Source organism: Sapajus apella, unplaced genomic scaffold (genome assembly GCF_009761245.1).
Source record: "Sapajus apella isolate SASKATOON/1434 unplaced genomic scaffold, GSC_monkey_1.0 scaffold56, whole genome shotgun sequence".
Taxonomy (NCBI): Eukaryota; Metazoa; Chordata; class Mammalia; order Primates; family Cebidae; genus Sapajus; species Sapajus apella.
The window spans coordinates 5,969,515-5,976,926 of NW_022436996.1; the positions used below are offsets into that span (position 1 = coordinate 5,969,515).

The 7,412-nt window shown below is 48.3% G+C and overlaps 1 long non-coding RNA gene across 1 annotated transcript; it reads right to left on the minus strand.

Annotated features, from left to right (window-relative positions):
• Positions 1-327: 327 nt before the first annotated feature.
• LOC116527809 lies at positions 328-5,965 on the minus strand. The gene is made up of 2 exons (XR_004258744.1): positions 5,842-5,965; positions 328-1,687 (listed from the first exon to the last, which is right to left on the minus strand). It is a non-coding gene; the product is annotated as an uncharacterized LOC116527809 (long non-coding RNA).
• Between the last annotated feature and the right edge of the window lie 1,447 nt (positions 5,966-7,412).

The window sequence follows — 7,412 nt, forward strand, 5'->3', positions numbered from 1 at the left end:
GAGCCTGGAGCATAAAGAACAAGCTGGAAAGCCCTAACTGACCTCCGCCTCATTCTGTGTCCAAAGCCACAGCCTCCCCATATCCTTACAGCACCAAGCCGCTAAGAGCTGCTCTGCTCGGCCTTTATTGGCCCCAGAGCTCTAAAACCACAAGCTTTAATATGGCCCAGTGCAACACTTCAATTTAGCAGCCTTCTCCAATGCCAGCAGACAACCATAAAACTCAGAGGTCAGCTTAGGGTTGGCAGCAGGTGAGTTATAAGCCAGCGTTGGAGGGAGGGAAATAGGTAGGTCTCTGCCCTCTGAGACCTTTCTAGACATTGCTGCTCTTTTATTCACCTGCAGCCTCAGCAGTATAAGGCGTGGAGGGGGAAGAATGAGAGGCAAACGGCCTGGGCCCAAATCGCCCGGTGGGGAACAGCGGTCTTTGCGAGCCATCACCTCCCCTCAATAAAATAAATCTGATTCACGTTGAGTCATTCGCGGATTCTCTGAATTCATCTCTCCAGATAAATTGCAGAGACGGGGTGGTGTCGGCCCCACACAGAGTATGTTGAGTTGATGCAGCTGGACCCGCTGCAAGGAATGGCTCTAATTGATACCCACGGGGCAGATGGGATGGAGCAGAGTCAAAATGCTTCGCAGGGAAATTTTGGCCACCACCCTCCCTGGGAACCTGATTATTTGAAATTGCATGGAGTTGAAAGAAGAGTAGAGTTTACCAAATTGTGCTTTCCAGAAGTCAGTTTTGCAGGATATCAATTGTAGTAACATGGGGGGAAAGGGTTTGTTGTGGTTCTTGTCATTGTTACGTGGAGGCTTGTGGAAGCTGTTAAGATACAAATGTGCATGGGGAAGCTCCAGGAAAGGCATTAAGCGGTCAGCACCCTTCCCACGGCCTCTGAGCCTGCTGCTCTGACCTGCAGTGTCGCGTGGCCCCCCAGTGGCCTCTCGCCTGACCTGACCATGGTCTGCTCTCTTCCGCCACCACACCAGCCCCAGTGATGCTGTCCAGTCAGAAGGGCGATGAGCTCACTCTTCTGTTCCAAGCCCTCCAGAACCTTCTCAAGCCACTTGGGAAAAGAGCTAAAAACCTTACCTTGGCCTGGAACACCTACACACTTTGCCCTCCCTCTTCTTCTTCTTTTTTGTTTTATTGTTAATCGTTGTTGTTGAGACCAGGTCCCACTATATTGCCCAGGCTGGTCTCAAACTCCTGGGCTTAAGTGGCTTGCCCGCCTCAGCCTCCAAACATTCTGGGATTACAGGTGTGAGCCATCGTGCCTGGCCCTCCCTCTTCCTCTTGCTGTTTCTCAAACCCCCGGTTGACTTGCTCACCAGGTCCTTTGTCCGGTCCCCATCCTGGACGCTCATCCCCACGTTGTCCACCTGCTTATCCCTCACCTGCGTCACTGCTTCCCCGAGACCTCCCTGTGCCGACCAGCCCTACTCCCATGCCCATCTCCCACCATGCTTTCTTTATCTTAACGTCAACTGCTGCTTAACTGAACATGATCTGTCTCTCTCCACGAGAACGTGAGTCCCCACCCCAGATCAGGGTCTTGGTCTTGCTCACGTTGTATTTCCAGCACCCACCAGTGCACATATTAGGGGTCCAGTCAAGGTATATTTGCCCACAGTGTCCATATCACAGGTTCTTTCGGGAGGCTGACATTCCATCTCCGTTCTTGCCCCTGCCATGCTAACCCCTGTGTGGCTTTGGGTAAGTGACTGCACCTCTCTCTAAAGTCAGAGGGTTGGGCTCAATCCGGAGTCACCAGCTGAATGTCCTCAGGGGCCAGAAAGAAATGACATTGTGATGTAGACAAGGGGTTAAGAGGGAGTGGCAGGGATTTGGGTGAACTGGAAAGTCTACATGGATACCTAAAATATTTAAAATTGGTCAAGTGCCGTCTGCAAGAAATACTTCTGCAGGCCACAAATCAGTCATGTGAGGGCTGCATGCTCCCTAAAGCCCACTTCACACAAAACTTCTCAATTCCAAGATCTATATGAACTGGGACAAATCATTCCTCCAAAGAAAGCTGTTTTTATTTGGTTGTCTGGAAAATAATTTATTGTAGGGTACAGGTTTCAGGGATCCCCAGAGTATCTGGGGCATAGGCACAGGGGTCCTTCCAGGGACCTCAGCCAAAGGTCCCTTCAGCCTAGTGACTCCAGTTATGAGACACGCTACCTTGTGAGCACAGGCTCCTCTGTTCCTCCACCCTTGGCTCAGTCTCTAAGTGCCTGCTTTCAAATTCCAATAGGAGGAGTTTTGGGCCTGTCTCAGAGTCAGCTCCGGAGCAGCAATGGCCCAAGAAGGGCCAGGACTCGTGGTCCAATCCTAGCCGTATGAGCACACTAAGCGTGATAGAGTTTGGCTGTGTCCCCACCCAAATCTCATCCTGAATTGTAGCTCCTTAATTCCCATGTGTTGTGGGAGGGACCCGGTGGGAGATAATTGAATCCTGGGGACAGTTTCTCCAAACTGTTCCCGTGGTACTGAATAAGTCTCACAGATCTGATGGTTTCATAAGGAGAAACCCCTTTCACTTGGTTCTCGTTCTCTCTTGCCTGCCGCCATGACTGTGAGGCCTCCCCAGCCACATGGAACTGTGAGTCCACGAAACTTCCTTTTCTTTATAAATTACCCTGTCTTGGGTATGCCTGTATCAGCAGCACAAAAACAGACTAATACACACTAGATGAGGGTAAGCAACAGAACTTCCCAATGCAAGATCAAAATGGACAGCTTCAAGTTTCCCAGTTATATTTTCTCTGGACATTTCTGGTTTTCCATCTTTCCAGTGGTACCGCAGACCGTGGCTGCTGCTTTCTTCCCCTCCTGGCTCATGGATGCGTCCAAAGCAACAGCCTCCCCATATCCTTACAGCACTAAGCCACTAAGAGCTGCTCTGCTCAGCCCTTATTGGCCCCAAAGCTCTAAAACCACAGCTTTAATATTGCCCAGTGCAACACTTCAAAGTCCTGGCACCCCTCTGGTGGACGTGGCTTTCCACCAGCACCCAAGGGGCTGCCTGCCTCTGTCTGCCTGGCATTTTTCTGTTGGTTGGAAAGGGAGCCTTGGCCACTGAGCACATGGACACAGCGTTCTCCTGTGACCAGCAGTGTTGCCTCTTTGTCATTCACTCTCCGCACATATGAGATGTCATGGGACTTTATGAGTGCTAAATCAGTTTTATTGGCCATATGATTTGATTGATCTTGTTAGACCTGACAAGAAATCAATTGGAAAAAAATATATATACCTTCCCGGAATGTGCTCTCCACTTTAAGGTAAAAGAACAATCTAACACGCAAGAGGAAGATCCAAGAAGCAGCCTTGGTGAAATATCACCACGCCTGTGACGGGGAAAGAGGCTACTTTATGACCTCCAGAACCCAGAAGGAAATGAGGAGGGAGGCAGATGAAAGGAACTCCGTAAATTTAGGAACGTCGGCCGGGCGCGGTGGCTCAAGCCTGTAATCCCAGCACTTTGGGAGGCCGAGGCGGGTGGATCACGAGGTCAAGAGATCGAGACCATCCTGGTGAACATGGTGAAACCCCGTCTCTACTAAAAATACAAAAAACATTAGCTGGGCGTGGTGGCGCGTGCCTGTAATCCCAGCTACTGAGGAGGTTGAGGCAGGAGAATTGCCTGAACCCAGGAGGCGGAGGTTGCGGTGAGCCGAGATCGCGCCATTGCACTCCAGCCTGGGTAACAAGAGCGAAACTCCGCCTCAAAAAAAAAAAAAAAAAAAAAAATTTAGGAACGTTACCTGCGGAGGGCCCTGGGAGCTTCAGAAAACAGGAGCTGCGCTGTGCCCAGATGTTCTCCAGGCTCCTACCACAAACACCAGAGATGACGGCACAGCCACGGAAGTCACACAAGACACACTTGAGACCCCTGGAGAGGCGGCAATGTCAGCGTCCACCCCCTGTCCCATGTGATAAAAAGAGGAAGGTCGTCTTGAATCACAGTCATGCTGACTCTGCCATTCTCTGGCTGGGTGACCTTGAGCCAATAATTTTCCTTCTCTGGCCCTCAACATGCTCATACGTAAAATAGGTACAGTGAAAATACCACACCAGACAATGCTGCAGCATGGTGCAAGGCTGACGTGAGATCACATGTGCAGAGCACCGCACAGCCAGGAACATACCAAGCTCCATGCATGCTCGTGTGTGTGTGTGTGTGTGTGTGTGTGTGTGTGTGTGTGTGTGTGTTTGAAACGGAGTCTTGCTGTGTTGCCCAGACTGGAGTGCAGTGATGCAATCTTGGCTCACTGCAACCTCTGCCTTCTGGGTTCAAGTGATGCTCTTGTCTCAGCCTCCTGAGTAGCTAGGATTACAGGCATGCACCACCATGCCTGGCTAATTTTTGTATTTTTAGTAGATACAGGGTTTTACGAACCACTGACCTCAAATGATCCACCTGCCTTGGCTCCCAAAGTGCTGGGATTACAGGCGTGAGCCACCGCGCCTGGCCTCTATAAACGCTTCTTGCTTCCTTGAGTTGCTGATTATGAAGGTAAGTCCAGTGTTGATTCAACAGAGAGGCAGAATGACCCAGTGGAAGGAACTAGGCTGTGGAACCTAACAGACCAAGGTTCAAATGCAGATTCTCACAGCATGACCAGCTGTGACTCCCGAGGCCACTATTTCACCTTTGTTTCTTCGTCCATAAATAGGCCCTGTATCAGAATCACCTGTATTGCTTGGTAAAAGTTCCCATTTCTGAGGCTGGGTGTCTGTAATCCCAGCACTTTGGGAAACTGAGAAGGAGGGATTGTTTGAGCTCAGGAGTTTGAGACCAGCCTGGGCAACACAGCAAAACCCCATCTCTACAAAAAATAAAAATAAAAATTAACCAGGCATGGTGGAGCATGCCCGTAGTCCCAGCTACTCAGGCGCTAAGGTACAGGGATCACTTGAGCCCCAGGAGGTCGAGGCTGCAGTGAGCCATGATTGTGCCACTGCACTCCAGCCTAGATGACACAGACCCTGTCTCAAAAAAAAAAGAGTCCCAATATCTGGGCCCCAGGCTCACAGAATCAGACCCTCTGAGGGTGAGACCCTACCCACTAAATTTCTAACAAGCTGCCTCCACCCCACTCCAGGTGGCTGGATTGCACAGTGGATTTGAGAACTACCAGGCATGTTGCAGGCAGGCTGGGACCGCTGTCACTGGCTCTCCAGTGGAGCCTTTCATAAGAGGGGCTGAGTTACCAAAGGTCCCTTGTAAGCCCCCAAGTTACCACCAGACACCTACAAGGTGCCTGCAGTCACCTCTGTGCCCTTCCCATCCCTAGGTCTCCCTATCCTGCTGCCTGGGAGACTCTGTGGGCTCGAAAAATAAAATTCAGAGGAGTTTTTCGAGACTCTGACGTTTCAGAAGTGAACGGTGCGAAGAAATTGAAAAGCAAGCACGATCTCCACCCTCTGTGGCCGACACTCACCGCCCCAACCACTGCCAACACTGTTTCTCCATTCCATTTTCTTTCTCACTTTTAATCATTTTGGTCAGATCAGACTTTAGAAATCCATCCTTAGAGTCTGATAGGGTCATTTTACAAGTGAAAAAGTGGAGATGAAGAGATCTAGGAATTCTGGTTTTAAATTAATTTGGGTCTTTAGCAGCAAAATTCAGAACAAATGAGAAATTGGTATTTTCAAAATGCAAATATCTAAAGAATTAAGGGGTTGTGAGTCAATCTCACATTTCTGTTAACTGGATAAATTAATTCTGTTAATTGGATAAATTAACCTTTTCTCTAAGCACCCCCAACAACTGTGACAATGGGGTGGAGGGGGAGATGGGGAGGAGAAGTAGCTACCTGGAACATGGGACACACCTCATAACACCAGGCTGTGTGGAGAGCCACAGTGGGATGGATGGATACTTAAGGTTCCTGAGGGTCCTAGGACGGCGTTGGGTAGGAGACGAGTGGGCTGCAAGGTGAGAGATAAAAGGGTTAGAATGAGAACTGCATCTAGACTCTTTGGCAACATGAGACACTACTACACACCTATCAGAAAAGCCAAAATTCAGAACACTGACATTACCAGATGCTGGGGAGGGTGTGGAGGAACAAGAACTCGCTGTTGCTGGGAATGCAAAATGGTACAGCCACCTTGGAAGACAGTTTGACAGTTTCGTATAAAACCAAACATACTCTTACCATAAGATCCAGCAATCTCACTCCTTGGTATTTTCCCAGATGAGGTAAAAACTTAAGCCCACAAAGACTCGTGCATGAACATTTTAGCAGCTTTATTCATAATTGCCAATACTTGGAAGCAATCAGGATGCCCTGTGGTGGGTGAATGGATAAATACGCTGTGAGGCATCCAAGCAACAGAACATTATTCTGCAGTAAAACAAAAGAGAGCTGTGGGCTGGGCGAGGTGGCTCACACCTGTAATCCCAGCATTCTGGGAGGCTGAGGCAAGTGGATCACAAGGTCAGGAGTTCGAGACCAGCCTGGCCAACATGGTGAAACCCCACTGCCACTAAAAATACAAAACTTAACCAGGTGTGGTGTTGCATGCCTACACTCCCAGCTACTCAGTAGGCTGAGGCAGGAGAATCACTTGAACCTGGGGAGGCAGAGATTGCAGTGAGCCGAGATCATACCACTGCACTCCAGCCTGTCTTTAAAAAAAAAAGAAAAAGTGAGCTGTCAACACATGAAAATATATGGAGGAAAATTAAATGCATATTGCCAAGTGAAGGAGGCCAATCTCAAAAGGCTACATACTGTATGATTTCAACTGTATGACTGTCTAGAAAAGGCAAAACCATGGAGACAGTAAAAAGATCAGTGATTGCCAGGGGTTGGCAGAGGCAGAGAGGAGTGACTAGTTGGAGTCCAGAGGATTATTAGGGGAGTGAAACTATTCTATATGATACTATAATGCTGGATACATTTTTCTAAACCTATAGAATGTACAACACCAAGAGTTAGCTCCAATGTAAACTGTAAACTTTACTTAATAACACTGTTTCAATGTTAGCCCATTAAGTGTAACAAATGTACCACATGAACACAATTATTATATTGCATAATTATTATATTATTACATAATATTACATACTAGTAGAATAATAAGGAAAGCTAGGGGTGGGACTTATATAGGAATGCTCTGTACTTTCTGCTAGATTTTTCTGAAATCTAAAACTGATCTTAAAAGTAAGCTCTATTCATTAAAAAAAAAAAAAATTATGCCAGCCATGGTGGTTCATGCCTGTAATCCCAGCACTTTGGGAGAATCAGTTGAGGTCAGGAGTTTGAGACCACCCTGGCCAATATGGTGACACCCTGTCTCTACTAAAAACACAAAAATCAGCCAGGCATGGTGGCACACGCCTGTAATCTACTCAGGAGGCTGAGGCAGGAGAAATGCT